Here is a 15,959-nt window from a genome sequence, read left to right on the forward strand (position 1 = left end):
CCTAGTCAGCCCAGTTGTTTGAATAGCTGTGGAATTTTGATGATTCTAGTCAGCCCAGCTGTACGGACAGTCATTGTATTTTGATGGTTCTAGTCAGCCCAGCTGTATTAACAGTCGTGGTATTTTGATGGTTCTAGTCAGCCCAGCTGTATAAACAGTCATGGTATATTGATGACTCTAGTCAGCCCAGCTATATGGACAGCCATGGTATTTTGATGGTTCTAGTCAGCCCAGCGGTATGGACAGCTGTGGTATTTTGATGGTTCTAGTCAGCCCAGCTGTATGGACAGCTGTGGTATTTTGATGGTTCTAGTCAGCCCAGCTGTATGAACAGTCGTGGTATTTTGATGGTTCTAGTCAGTCCAGCTGTATGGACAGCTGTTGTATTTTAATGGTTCTAGTCAGCCCAGCTGTATGGACAGCTGTAGTATTTCGATGGTTCTAGTCAGCCCAGCTGTAAGGACAGTCATGGTATTTTGATGGTTCTAGTCAGCCCAGCTGTATTAACAGTCATGGTATCTTGATGGTTCTAGTCAGCCCAGCTGTTTCTATGCAGCACAGCTGGCTAGAATTATCATAATTAACACAGCTGAAGAAAAAAGTTTGTGATAATAACAAACAATTTAAAAATGTACTTACAATGTCCTCTGGTCCATAATGTAAGGGTGTAATATGCCATGGTATAAGCTGTTTAATGAAATTTGGAAAAAAGCTTGATGTTAGGAATTTGCCAATTCTAAGTAAAAAGAGATAAAAATTAAGGAGTTTCCCCTGTACATACGAAAGGAACATTATAAAGTTTGTTCTGTTTATGTTTTGCATTTGGTTCCAATATATAGTTTTCTGTTGTTACCAACACCATGATGAGATAGCATGTGATACTTTGTTGATATTCTATTGAACGTTTACATAGCTGTATAAATAGAAAACTTGACACTTGTGGACCGGCGTCCCTTCAAGGATTTTGGTTGTATGCTCACTTATTACTGAATTGGATGGCCAGTGTTTCAACAAGACATTTAGATATATATATCCATCTTATAAACAAATAATTAGCAAAAGCCTTCTGGTCTATATTGCATAACCTTACTTGTAGAATTGAATCATTTAAGTAAAAGGTCATTACATTTTAATATTTCATTTTTTCAGTTCTTTTATTTAGTTTTATAAAAGCAAAAGTTGAAATTTTCAATTAATTTTGTTTTATAGAAACATTCATCTAGACTTTGCCAGATGACTAAGGTACAGAAATGTGTTGGAGTGCTATCTTCTACTTTATTTTTAATTTTTTGTAAGCTATTTCCACTTTTCCTGATATTCTTCTAATTTTCTTCAATTCTGTTCTATCAGGAAATCTAGAGAGTGTTGACAAGTCAACTTGAAAAATTAGGGTACTTTCAATACTTATGAATATTTACAAAACACATTTGATGAATGAATGTCTTTATGGATTAGTAGCTAAAAAGGAAAAATTGAATTGAATGCAGAAACTTTCAAAATTCTCAAAAACAAACAAGAAAACAATAAAGACACAGTTTTCAGTTAAATGGCATCTTGTGGTGATGGCATTGGATCCTGTCAGATCAGGAATAGAGTATTAGTTGTTGATAGGGGATGGGCGATTCTTTGTCTGTGTTAAGGTACTTTCACCAGTATAACCATAATGCTAGAATATTAGAAAATTTATACTAAATGTGATGCCCTTGAATTGGTTGCCTTTCAAGTAACGTTATTGCGTGAGATTGATGTCCTGTGAATTTGCCCGGGGAACAAACAATCAAAGTTTCTACATACAGAACTGAAGCACTACACTAATTATCAATGTACCGGAGCTTTAGGGTTTTACTGGAAAAACTTAAAGATATAGACTCTTAACTTCAGTGATTCAAAAAAGTTGTTCTGATGAAGATTCAGAAGTTTGCCAGACTGCCTGAGTGCTGGCAAAGTAGATTGAAACCTATTTTAAGTTTCCGAAACAAAACCTGTAATTAATCACTTTGTACCTGATACCCTTATACCCAGACAACAGTCGCACCGTAACACATTACGTCTATCGGTTATGAGTTTACGGAGCTTTTATCATCTTGTATGTATGGTTTATGGGAGATAATTTAATGTCTTCTTCGTTTGAAAAATTGCCAATGTAAAAATGGATTTATGGCTGATGGAATTGTCCGGTATTGTAAACCAGTTCATCCTGGTCCGAGGTTTCATGGTTTACTGCGTCGTTGAGGACAGCCATGTTTAATGAGGTTGTCTGGGTTACGTCTTGTCTGACACTTTCAATAATCAATCATAATAAAATCGGATTGGTTCATTTCATCAAAATTGCTATCATAATCGTTTAATCAACAAATATTACTAGATTACAGAAGCATACAAGGAAGAGATGCATGTTTAATTATTATAAATCAATTTTATTGTTGTAATATGTCACGTATAATACATTAGCGTATACTGTGTTTGACCCAATCCCTGGACACTTAGCAATTTGGGAAAGAATGATCACAGAACTTTCTGAAATTCTCTGGAAAGGCCATACGATACACTATTTGCAAGTTAGTCCGTTAACTTTGGTGAAAGGGTGGTATGTTTGGATGCCAAAAATTGTGGACGGTACTTACGAAGGATAGGTCATTTATTAGTTCAAATACGATACAGGGTTTCCAAATAAAAACAATATCTGGAACTTTCCTAAACCTGAACTCTGAATTAAGTTGTCATACTTTGTAAACAGGATTTTTCTGGAGAAATCTTACATTAAGGATGAAATGTCGAGATAAGCTGAAGTAGGTGCTCGTCACGAGAAATCACATTTCTCAACAGTTAGCAGTGAATCATTGTATTTGGTGATCCTTTGTCTTGAGTGATGTCCTAACTAGATAGATGTCCTTATTAGAGAGATGTCCTAACTAGATAGATGTCCTTATTAGAGAGATGTCCCAACTAGATAGATGTCCTTATTAGATAGATGTCCTAACTAGATAGATGTCCTTATTAGAGAGATGTCCTAACTAGATAGATGTCCTAACGGAGATATGTCCTAACTAGATAGATGTCCTAACTAGAGAGATGTCCTAACTAGATAGATGTCCTAACTAGAAAGGTGTCCTAACTAGATAGATGTCCTAACTAACTAGATAGATGTCCTAACTAGAGAGATGTCCTAGCTAGAAAGATGTCCTAACTAGAGAGATGTCCTAACTAGAGAGATGTCCTAACTAGAGAGATGTCCTAACTAGATAGATGTCCTAACTAGAGAGATGTCCTAACTAGATAGATTTACAGTGGTTTACTATCTACAGTGTCTTGTATGCAAATGTGTCTTGAGAAATCATATCTCAATAGGTCAAATCATACTTCTATGTACCAATTTGGTACAGTTGTAATGTTGTGCAGAATTATTACAGCCTGTATCTTAATATTGTACTGAAAAGGTATCAAGTAATGTTGTACCAAACTAATACAGGCCGTGTGTTAGTATTAGGTATGGTGGAACAGTGGAAAACATTTGATGCCATTTTTAACGTAAATGAATTATATTGGGTGGGAAACGTACATTTCAGTAAGGAATTAACAAACAATATTTCACCTGTACTGAAATTTAAACTTGGCTGCTTTCATGCTTCTGTGAGCTGGAAAACTTTTTCTGCTGCAAACATCTTTAGGATTTCAATCATTAATATACACTTACGTCAACTATGTAGGCTTTTTGCTTCGAAAACTTTCTCTTTCTTTGATCAATCCATCTGATCCTCTTTTTACTAGATGTTGCTTAACTATATATTTCTCCTGACTGGGTCTGATTTCAGAGTAATACAAGGTAAATCATTAATACTTTGGTTGAGGGTACCACTAGCATGTGTATTCAGGTAGTGAAGCTCAGAACTGTATGTTGGGTCAAATGCTGGATTCCGCACCATGCATAAAGGGGAGAAACTCTGACATGAATGCCATGTATAAAGGGGAGAAACTCTGACATGAATGCCATGTATAAAGGGGAGAAACTCTGACATGAATGCCATGTATAAACTTCTGAGAGAACAAAATTTATAGAATTCACTTAATGTTGAAATTGATGGGAGGAGTATTTGACCACAATATATTGATGGAAGTTTTGTTTGTTTGTTTACAGTTTAAAAGTTGATTGATACTTTAAGGTCATTACACATTGAAATAATAATGGGGCTGGTGATCACAGAAGGAAAGTTCGAAAAAGATGGTAGACTCATTTAGGGACCTCTTTCACCATAGAATGGTTTTGTTGGGCCTATTCCAAACCCTCCATGGGGAATGGGAGGACTATAATTCCAATACAATAAGTCTGCAAAGCTTATTGACTACAAGAAATCTGCATGGCTTATTGACTCCAATAAGTCTGGATCGCTTGTTTGACTACAATACATTGGGACCCCAGTTGCTTGCTCTTTGTTTTATTGCGTCCATCACTGATTTATCTGTGTGCTCACTGAACGTTTGACTTCAAAGTTCTAGATTCTTGAAATTCTGAACCTATCTTTATTACTTTAAAAAAAAACAACTTATTTATTCATTTGTTCTGACTCTGTTTCCTTGTTGAATATGGCAAATTTAGATGACATGATTTACAAGAATTAAGATAAGATTTTAAAAGTTCTTTCATTACTTACCAATCAATCATATTTAACCATGGTATTTTAAGGATCCCTGTCCCACTGCAATGCTGTATTTCATATATACAGTATCCTCCATTTAACCCCTTCACCACTGTAGACCATAATGGACTCATCCAGATCAATGCATGGTAGAGTCTGCTAAAGTTACATAGGGGTGAAAGGGTTAACTTCTGTTTGGATATAAACTGTAGTACAAGTGGCCCAGGACACTTCCGTTGATCAGGTAGCTCAGTTGGTTAGCGAGATAGTATAACAATCGCAAGTCCAGTGTTCAAACCCTGGTTTAGCCCTGGTGATTTTTTTCCACTCAGAACACTGTTAATATTTATATTTTGTTCATTACATCTTTATTATTTCTCAAAAAATTCCCGCAAGGTATGATTTTCTCTCCAAAGAAACGATTTGTCAAAGCCATAGTCATGCTGGAAAAAAACTTTCCAAACTTAGTTAAAGATTTTGGCAGTGGTACAGGGATCCTTAACCCTTTCACCCCTAGGTAACTTGAGTAGATTCTACCATACATTCATCTGGATGAGTCCATTATGGTCTACAGTGGTGAAAGGGTTAACTGAGAGGAATATTTTGCGTGTATCGGGGATCTTATCTGTGTGCTGACTGAATGTTTGACTTCAAGTTATCAAAACCGTTTACTGCATTTGTATGATAAAGCAAGCTATGGAAATGATTTGCTGTGGTTAATTTTGTTGACCTTTTTGTACTGATGTGTGGTTTGTTTTTCGCCCAAAGCTTCCTGTCACAGTGGTAAGAATGGTTGTATGTTTTCTAGAATTCAAAATCTATCATCACAAACAACACATGTGAATGTGTGAACAATGCTTAAATGCACATCTTTATCAATATCCTTCTCTTCCTGGCTGTTTACTTCATGTTATTGTACAATTAACCGAGTTATAGAAACTATTTACTGTATTTATTATAAAATATTGTTTGTTTTGTTAACTATGTACTGTATTCTACGATAATGTTAGTTACAGAAACTGTTTTTATTTTTATTATAAAACCAGTTTCAGAAACAATGCACATACTATAAAGCAAGTTATGGAAAGTATACTTATAAGATAATACAAGTTACAGAAAATTCATTCAGGATAATGGAAGATCCAGAAACTTTTTATAAGGTTTAGTAAGATAACAAAAATTATAAGATAAAGTGAGGCACAGCCTCTACTTATACAGAACTTAGGTACGGAATTTAGGTCCATAAGATAAAGATAGGTAAGAGAAAATCCTTCTATGGAGCGCAAACTACTTGATGCATTTATACAACTAAATTTAAATTGCATACAATTAAACGTCCAGGATTGAAAAACACAAATGAAATTACAGCTTTTATGATAATAAATGGTTCTTGTTAAATGTGTATTGAAATATCACATATTTGTGTCAAGAGTGATTTTGAAAAGATTTCATGTATGGCAGTGGAGGTATGGTTTCAAGCAGGCTTTGATGCTGAAGTTGAAATTGGGGTTCTGTTTAAAAGTTTCAACATGGAAGTGGAAGTAAGAGTTCTCCTTTCTGTGATGGGTGGATCGCTTGATGATAAGTTGTCTCCCCTTTAGAGGCTGGGTAAGGGGATTGTCTACCACGGGATCACTGATGATAAGTTGTCTCCCCCTTAGAGGCTGGTTAAGGAGATTGGCTACCACGTGATCACTGGTGATAAGTTGTCTCTCCTTTAGAGGCTGGTACAGGAGATTGTCTACCACGTGATCACTGGTGATAAGTTGTCTCCCCTTTAAAGGCTGGTACAAGAGATTGTCTACCACGTGATCACTGATGATAAGTTGTCTCCCCTTTACGGTATCACTGTGAAGTTAGTTGTTAAGATTATATTTGTTGGAAATATTTCACCATGCAAGAGACATGTCTAGCAGAAGTGGAATTGCATTCAATTAAGATCTGCAGACATTTCAAACAAGTCAAATAGGCGTCAGATGGGTCAAACTTCCATGCCTAGAGTGCTTATTTCTATCATTACAAACTTCATCACTGTATTAAAGTCACATTTCAATTTGAAGTAGAAATACTTCTTTGCTAAAGAATAAAACACTTGACAAAATGTTTAGAGCATAGCTGCATTATTTTATTATGATTTTCAAATTGCATGTATCATTTTAGTATTCTTTTCAACCCTCCCAATTTTTGTTTGCATGTACAGTATCTGATATTTTGTTTACCTTATAATTTACGTCGCAAAAGACGAAGTGATTTCAAATTTTCTAATAAATACTGGAAAATAATCAACTTCAAATAGGAAGTTTATGGCTAAAACATTCTGGCTAGCATTTGGTGATTAAATCCCCATTTTTGAGTTAAATTTATTTTTTCTATTAGTTTTGGTTTTGTTCCCAATGACGTTAATTTCAGATTGTTATTATTTTGGTGATTTCTCTTTGGTGATTCCCTTATAAATCCACTTATTCTTCAGCATTATTTTGTTTTCATTTGTTACCATCGCCTAACCCTGCCTCCCACGGCCAACCAAAAAACCACAAACAAACAAATCCCCCCCTGCCGTCTCATTTCATCAGCTGTGTATGGTATAAAACACCATCTTTATCCATATTTCCTTATTAAAATGTTCAATTTCTTCATAATGTGCACCAAACTCAGAATTAAGTTTAATATTTCATCCACATAGAACGGGAAAATAAGGAAAGGGGGGGGGGGGGGTGTGTTCCCTCGTAAGTTTGAGCTTGTTCAGGTGAAATCTTTATACGCTTTTCTTCCTAGGAAACAGAATTGAATAGCATAGGAATAATACTTTTAAAAGTTACGATGATTATCGGTGTTTGTCCTGTGGTGTTGCCATGTCTGTCCTGTCACGTCCATCCTCCATGCTATATTCGTCATTGTCATAAGCATTTTGGGCTTGAAACATGGATCATTTGACAACCGTTACCATGGCAACCTTGATCTGTAATTTACAAGTGAAGAGAACCACTGTTGTGTGCTGGTGTAGATTTATAACATGTCTTTTGACTTTAAATGTCTTGCTGATCAGCCTCACTGTCATGTCAGATGTTTTTTTCTTCTCGTATCTTCTGTTGGAAAACATTTATGTTTTTTTGGGAGAATTATTCTCTTTCATGTTTTGATTAAATTTCATTGCCTTTTATGATTTCCTGTTGGCTTTCAATTTTATTTGTTCTTGTTGCAGTAAATCTTTAAGTCAGGTAAATGTTTTAGGTGACTGAGAACATCAAGCCCTTTCATTCATGAAAAATAGATCTGCACAAAAATATTATATTGATATAGACTTGACCTGTCTGTATTCTTACTGTTGAAATCAGCATGAATTGTGACTGTATTTCAAACACATAACCAAGGACTTATTTCTGTAACACTGAAGTATTATCATTTCCGTGTCGAATGAAAGGGCATAGAGTGATCTCCCTTTCAATCTTTTTGCTTTGCATTGGGGTCTACAGTGGCCCATCAGAAATATATCCAGAGCTTCCTCAATGTATTTGTAGCTCAAGCTTTTTGTTGATAACACTCTCTGTTCTTTGTTTACGAGATCAATTGGATTTAGGATTTTAAAATCAACTGAGGGTTGATGTGAGATAATTTTCATTATAAAAGTTTGTATGAATTGAAAATCAGAATTTTGTTTAAATGATAATAAGAATAGCAAATTGTCATTACTGCATTCAGCTTTTTATTGGTCAAGGAAGGATAACTCTGTTTTGTTTATACTCTGTGTTGGTAGCTTTTTGTTTTGCCGGAAGTAATTGGTTTTTTGCTTTTTAAAATAATGTTCATTATTTACGAGGAAATGTCTTGTCAGAGGCTGTATGCTTACATAGATATTAACAAATATATGTTTTGAAATATTCAAAAGGCTATGAAAATATTCAAATGATTTTGAAAATAATTTACCATAAATTTTTAACATATTGGACCTAATTACGAAATTTTAGAACAGGTATTGAATACATGAATGCGATTCTTTAAATTTTAAAATTTTAAAACTAGTCCAGGTCTACCATTATGGAATAGTTAGAGCTAAGTTATGTGCTAATGTTTGCTGAATTGAATGATGCTTAATGCAAATTAACAAACATTGAAACAAGTATTGAAAATAATAGCTGAAACACAACCATTGGATAAATCTACAAGCTATAAGTTAATAACTAACAATGAACAGGTATTTCTAACATTTGGAGATGTATTCAAATTAGATGAAGTTCAATAGATATCGCTGTTTTAGTAGATACAATAGACATTTGTCCTTTATCAAGTTTTGACTGAAATAAACAATTTGACCACATGACTAATTAACCTTTATTGAGATTAAGACCTCAAGATAGATGTCCTCATTACATATTGGACCCCTTTGAACTTTGACCTTGGGATATTTGAGACTCAATAGACTTGACAGTTTGAAATATTCTTGACCTTAACCAGTTTTACCCAGTTACTCATTTGACTTCCAAATATGTTTGACCTCAATTTAATTTGAACTTCATTGTCAATGTGACTGCAAGGTTTGACTCCATTAGGTATTTGGCCTCAAATGACATTTGACCTTTATTGTAAAAGTTAATCTCTACAGACCTTGACCTCAACTGATGAATACAATTAAATATTCATCTCCACACAGATTCAGTTTCACTGCTGTCTCTTGCCAGTAATCAAGTTGTGAAGTATTTTAGAGTAGTCTCCCTTTACTGGCTCTGAATATTTACTGCATAATCTTTTCTTTTGTTTAGTTTATTTAATTTTCTGCTTTGTTCTGTTGTGTATGTAGTTTTAGTGCTGATAAGGGTGGATGTCTTGAAAAGATTGTTATTGCTAAATACAATGTGTATGGGTGCTTGCTTGTGAAAATCAGAGCCTGTTCAGTATCTGTGTGTTCTACTTGTTAGACACAGACAGCTTTATTATGATACAGACAACTTAGCTCATGTCTGTTGGTATGTAAGGTTCTTTCATTTGATCAATTCTATAATTGTGTGAAGAAAAAAGCAAAAAATGAAAAATGAAACAAAGAAAGTACTTTGATACAATAATGCATTAGACTGCCTGATTGAGTCAGATTCTCTACATATTTATCATTGTTTCTGTTGTCTCATAGAAATCTACAAACTTAGTTTTGAAGAATTTCATTTTAAGTGTCATATTTGTGCAATTTATTATGTTCCCTTAGGGGGCATTACTGAATGCCCCAGTGTAACCCAGCTCAACATAGGCTAGCCATGTGTAGACGCTGCTGGAATATTCATTTCTTAACACTTTTTTATAATCTAATGCTTTATACATGTAGGTTTTATTTAAAAAGTATTTTTCTTAGTAAGAAATGCTTTATATATTACTTTATTACAAATATTTTCACACAATACTTCAATGTCACTTATCGTAGTTCTAATTATTATACCAGACATTCAGTACAGCAGGTGACCCTTTTCTTTCACAGACAGTTAACGATACAATAGTTTACTCTGTCTTCACAGATTCCTGTCTAATATGGAAATCTTTATAAACAAGATCCCCAGCTACTGTACAAATGTTTCACTTTATTTGAACTTGTGTATTCTTAAAACCTGCCAAAAAAATACATATGTGTTTGGAAACTCATATAGAAATAAAAACCTTTTTAAACTGACCCCAAAGGAACCAATGGCCTCATTGGGAATAAACAGATATCCATATTAAGGAACGGTTTATGCAGGTTTCTGGATTATATGTGTCCTTTTAGACAGGTTCCACTGTTATTGTGATCAACTGTTTGTGAGAGAATGATGTCGTATTGCAATTGTTTGAATCTCCAAAACTAAGGAATCTGTAATATGCTGTGTCTGGAAGTATCACTTGAACTCTCCTATGTTCATAAATACTGTATACCTTTTTTAGACTCATTTATAGGTGTTTAGCTTTTAATTTTTCACGACAAATTAATGCTAAGTTAGATACAATAAAGCAGTGTTTTGAATTTCAACTTTATTTAGGCAGAAATGTGGTGGAGTTCTTTCCACGAACAATTATGTTCAATTATCCTTCTAATCAAAAGCAAATAAAATAGTTTTTATTTTTTTATTTTTTTTCTATAAGACTATAAATAAATCAAAGTTAAAAATAGGATTTGATCATGCTTACATTTGTTATTTTATAGGTCTAATTTTTGCTGCTTTTTTTCTTCAAAAATTCACAGATTTAATTTAGCTGAGAATTGTTGTGGGTTCAAAGGATTTATGAAATTTGTTGATACAAAATTTACGTTACATTGTATGTAACTGTCTCATGGTGAATGATAAATGACGTCTCATATTAGTCTTTTTTTATTAATATTATTTTTTGGGGAAATTGTATGATCAAAATTTCATAATTCATTTATTTCCAATTTAAATTGTCCAGATGTTGATGTTTTTTTAGCTTGTTGTAATAGTTCATCTGTAATTATTCATGAATTTTAATTAATAAATCATATTTCATTGTTACATCAGAGAAGTATTATAATAAGATTTGTAAATTGTTGATGAGATATATTAATGACATTTTTATGCCTTTTATGGATTTCAGTCATGTCAAAAGTGATATTAATGTTGATTTTCTATTAAAATAGTGAATGTTACATTCTTTGCACTGTACTCTCCTCAAATAAAAGTATGGAGAAAATAGGATAATTAACAAAACCTTTAATAATAATTCTGTGTAATAAAATATCTTTTGTTAGAGTGTATTTTTTCAAAGGGGCACAACTAGATTATCTCCCTTTGTTAAATAATATTGATGCTATACACAGGGATTTGCTTAATGATCTTCTTTGATGTGAAATTATTTGTCAAAATTAAATATTCTAGGTAAAAAGTTAAATATTTCATAATTTCAAGTTAATTTTGTGTTTTTAGATTTCACAAAACAGAATATTATTCTTATTTTCATACTATTGGTAAATGACATCGAATTGTAAATCTGAAGTAGGTTTGAACGTCATTTGTCAAGGTTAAAAGTATGTAGACTTATTGGAGGGTTGCAGGTTTTGTATATTTAACAAGGGAGGTAATCTTGTTGTTTTTCCAGTAGGGACCAGTATGACACACCTAACATATATCTAACTTAAAATAAGGACACTCACATAACAATGTTATCCTGATGATTAAGAATAATTGTTTTAATTACAATGTTAAGAATTTAGATCTAGTCAGTGATAATTTTGTGGTGCTGACACCTCAGAAAATGTTGAGAGTACTCCTATCTTATAAAATAAGTGTTTCTGGCTAGTAGCCTACTTTCTCACTAAAACAAATCACTCATTTATCATTGAAATCATTCAAAGGTTGCCACAGAGGTCAATCAGGGGTCATCTCTGACCCCAGAATGTACTTGTAGCCCCTTTATCAGTCAAAAGGTTTGAGGGAGATAAGTTGTTGAGCCAAGTTGTTGTTCATGTTAGCTGAAATGCAGACATGTTTGAAGGGATGTAAAATGTATGGCGGGGTGCTAGATCTTATGTTCTAATTCTGTTGGCAAACAATGTCTGTTTCACTGTATACATTTTCTCTGAAGAAAAATAAACTGCTTGCCTAGATAATATTGTGTTTGACTTTTCATTATTGTTGAAAATGTATTGTAGTTGAATATTCTTTTTCAATTACCTGTGAATTAGAATCTATAGGAATTCCATTCCATATTGAACCATACAAAACATTATTTTACCACCTCAAACGTATTTCCATTATTTATCCTTGTTTAACAAATAATTAATTCCCTTCAATGATAGGTTTAATAATGACTTGCCTCCCTTTAGTCAAGGGAGATAATCTATGTTATTGCAAAACATGTTTTGCTTAATGGTATATGTTTACATTACTAACTTGGCACATGTCCTGAAAATCAGGACGCAAACTCTTATTGATTAATTTAGAGCTTCTATCTGAAAATCTAATTATATGTAATATGAAAATTGTATGTTATCTAGGTTTCGCTATCAGCAGAAACTTGATGCCCACCTTAGTAATTGTTATCCTACATAACTACACTAACAAGAAATAAGGATGGAATTGCTTCACCCGGCCAATTTATCTTCCATGATTGCTATCTTTCCTTTGACCTTATAACACAAGATATTCATTAGGCTAGAAATTCCTTGCTAGGTGTTGAAAAATTTAATACAAAAAAAGGTGTAAAAGAAAGTGAATTTGTGACAAAATATCAGATATAGAAAAGAAAACATTCCTTTTGTTGATTTAAGGATCGAAGTGTCTCAAAAATATCACTTTGATTTTCCATTTCAGCATTTTCTAAATCTTAAGCTGATAATAATGTAAGGCCAGCTAACGGTAATGACAAAACCATTTTTTAAATGGAATTCTGATATTTGAAAAGATGCGCAAGTATGGCAAGTGTTGTCAGTTATTGAGAAAAGCCATTAACAGGAGTGAAAAGGAAACAATAGAAGCAAGAGTGGCCGCGGTGATAAATAGAATTCTACGTTGACACAGGAAATTCAGCTGCTAACCCGTATTGATAGGTGATGGAAGGCCTTAGCTGCCATTAATATTTATCACTATACCGATAGTTCTGCTCAATGAACTAGGAGATGAGACTGGAATCTCTGCCAGAGATATCTCTCACCCCCCACAGTCTAAATGAAAGAGTCCAGATCAATACATAGTCCATTCCATTACAGTATAAAGGGGATAACAGGAATATTCATCAGGTAGCTAGATAGAATGTCTATGGAATTATTTTTGTTTCATTACACAAGGGGTTTGACCAAAATTTTCAGGATTTCCCAGAATGCATTTGCGACACTGTGATTGGCTGAATGATGTTGGCTTTGTCTCATTGTGATGCGCTATGATTGGCTGACACATTTTGTAGATGTTTGGATGATGTTCTAAGTTCCCACGTCCTTTCACATTTCATTAATATGTAGAATAGTTTGTGTAATTAAGACCTGTACAGAAGCGGTGGAGGTTTGGCAGCGCAGACAGCCATTTATCAGGGGGAGTACAGCTCTGATAGATAATACACTGATGATACTGTCATTACCTACAGTTGTAGATTTCACTTTCCTCCAGCAACTGGAGGATTATGCACAGTACTGTACAGAGATTTTTCTCACCGTGATGCATTTTAATCCTATATATTATATCATACCGACTTATACACGGAAGTTAGATTGTATCAACTCAGCATGCTAAAAATTTATATTTGGTATGTATATATATAAATCACATGAAGTTGGATATTTGTATAATGTGTATTTATATCAATATCTATGTGTTTGTGGGTGTATATAAGATATATACCAAAACACAGTAATGTATATATATTTAAAACATTAAAGCTGTGCGATGTTGATAACATTACTGATTATTGATCATTTATGTATGTGGCGATGACTGAATTAGCTAGGGTATATGATGGGACCTTTTCTAAATGATAGATAGAAATAGTTGTTTATGTTGTGTCTGTAAGAACTCGGATCAGCTGGGGTAAAGTGCCTGGGAGATTCTCGCTCTGCCCTTACAGCCGTAAAACATAACCCCATGCTTCCTCACACACAAAATATCTTTGCATTGATCGTAAACCATTTTTACAATGCTCATTTATAATTAGGTCATAATTTGAAAAAGTTTGTGTAATGAGCTTTTGTGGTAATTAATTCATGATGGGAATGTTGGATGCGTCTTTTATTTTGTGTTCTTGTATCCATGCTAAATGCTATTGATCACCACCAGGATGGCCAAGTTTGGCTAGCTTAATAATGAGGTTAAGGGAATTATATAAAATATCAATTCATCATATATATGACATTAACATAGTTTTGTGGTTCAAACAATGATTAGCGTAATAAATTTCATATGTATTTGTGAGATAAACAAATTTTGAAATAACAAGAATGAGGATACATATAAAATATAAAAAGGAATTGGTAAAACAATTGGAAAAGGTTTTAAATGTGTTTATAGACAGTAAAGCTAACGGAGAAATAAATAAATGTTCATAGGAGAGCCTAGGCATGCCTTGGTTATGCAAAATACGAGAGATAAATGTGCAAGAAATTAATGGGCTAAATATCTCAACATGTTGTTGTTATCAATGCAAGGATTGATGGAGAGTGTCATTTCATTCTTACCAGATGTGTTTAGTTAACATTTCGTTATGTCACATTTTTAGCTTACCTGGCCCGAAGGGCCAAGTGCGCTTATGGCATGGTGCAGCGTCCGGCATCCGTCCGTCGTCTGTCCGTCCAATGTCCGTCCGGCATCAAATTTCTACTTTAAGACAACTTCTTCTCAGTAACCAAAAGGCCTAGGATGATGATATTTGGCCAGTATCATGCTTAGATGAAGGGCTACAAAGTTTGTTCAAATGAATGACCTTGACCCACTTTCAAGGTCACAGGGGTCAAATGTCTTAAAATCTTCAAACGACTTCTTCTCATTAACCAAAAGGCACAGGGTACTGATATTGGGCCTGGATCATGCTGGAATGAAAGGCTACTAAGTTTGTTCAAATGAATGACTTTGACCCACTTTTAACCNACCTGGATCATGCTGGAATGAAGGGCTACTAAGTTTGTTCAAATGAATGACTTTGACCCACTTTTAACCTAATGTTCTTGTTTGACATTCAAGGTCACAGTCGTCATATGTTTAAATCTTTTAATTGTTTCTTATGAATCGAACACTGATATTCTGCCTGTATTTTAGTCAACTTTTAAGATTACAGGTGTTAGATTAATACCAGGTGAGCGATGTAGGCCCATTGGGCTTCTTGTTATACCCAGCCATCAAATTGAAATCCTATAATCCGCCATCATTACTTTACTTATCTTTCAAATAAATGAAAAACATCTGTTTAGAGGTGTCTAATGTTTCCATGCCTCAATGCTGTTTCCTGGTAATTTTGAATCTGTCATACTAAAGTTTTCACAGCTTAAAGCTAAATGTTAGTCTAAATTCTGTGAAGGGATGAAAGGTCAAGGAAGACTAGTCTATTATTTTCTGTAGGGAACAAATGGTTGAGATCTATCCAGAGTAAGGCTCTGCCCTGATGATGACATAACACAGTGGGCTTTTATCATTGGAAAAAAAATTAAGGGGGGAAAAAATATACGCTTCAAGTACAAATAATCTACATGCTCTTTGTAGACTGGTAATGTCTTGTAACCAGCCTCACATTCGGTAACCAACGGTAACCTGGCCGACTTTGGCAGGTTGTGAGTGGTTCAAACTCCACGCTTGGTAATAGGTATGATAATGGTAGAGTAATTAGTCCAGTTTTATCATGATTGTAAAACGTCAGATGTCGGGGGGGGGGGGGGGGGAA

The 15,959-nt window shown here is 34.1% G+C and overlaps 1 protein-coding gene across 5 annotated transcripts in view; it reads left to right on the forward strand.

Moving 5' to 3' along the window:
• LOC110453782 (FERM, RhoGEF and pleckstrin domain-containing protein 1-like) overlaps nt 1–15,959 on the forward strand; it is a 151,657-nt gene that overhangs the window by 104,646 nt on the left and 31,052 nt on the right. The window lies entirely within an intron of this gene.

The sequence above is a fragment of the Mizuhopecten yessoensis genome, unplaced genomic scaffold (genome assembly GCF_002113885.1).
Source record: "Mizuhopecten yessoensis strain PY_sf001 unplaced genomic scaffold, ASM211388v2 scaffold7507, whole genome shotgun sequence".
Classification (NCBI taxonomy): domain Eukaryota; kingdom Metazoa; phylum Mollusca; class Bivalvia; order Pectinida; family Pectinidae; genus Mizuhopecten; species Mizuhopecten yessoensis.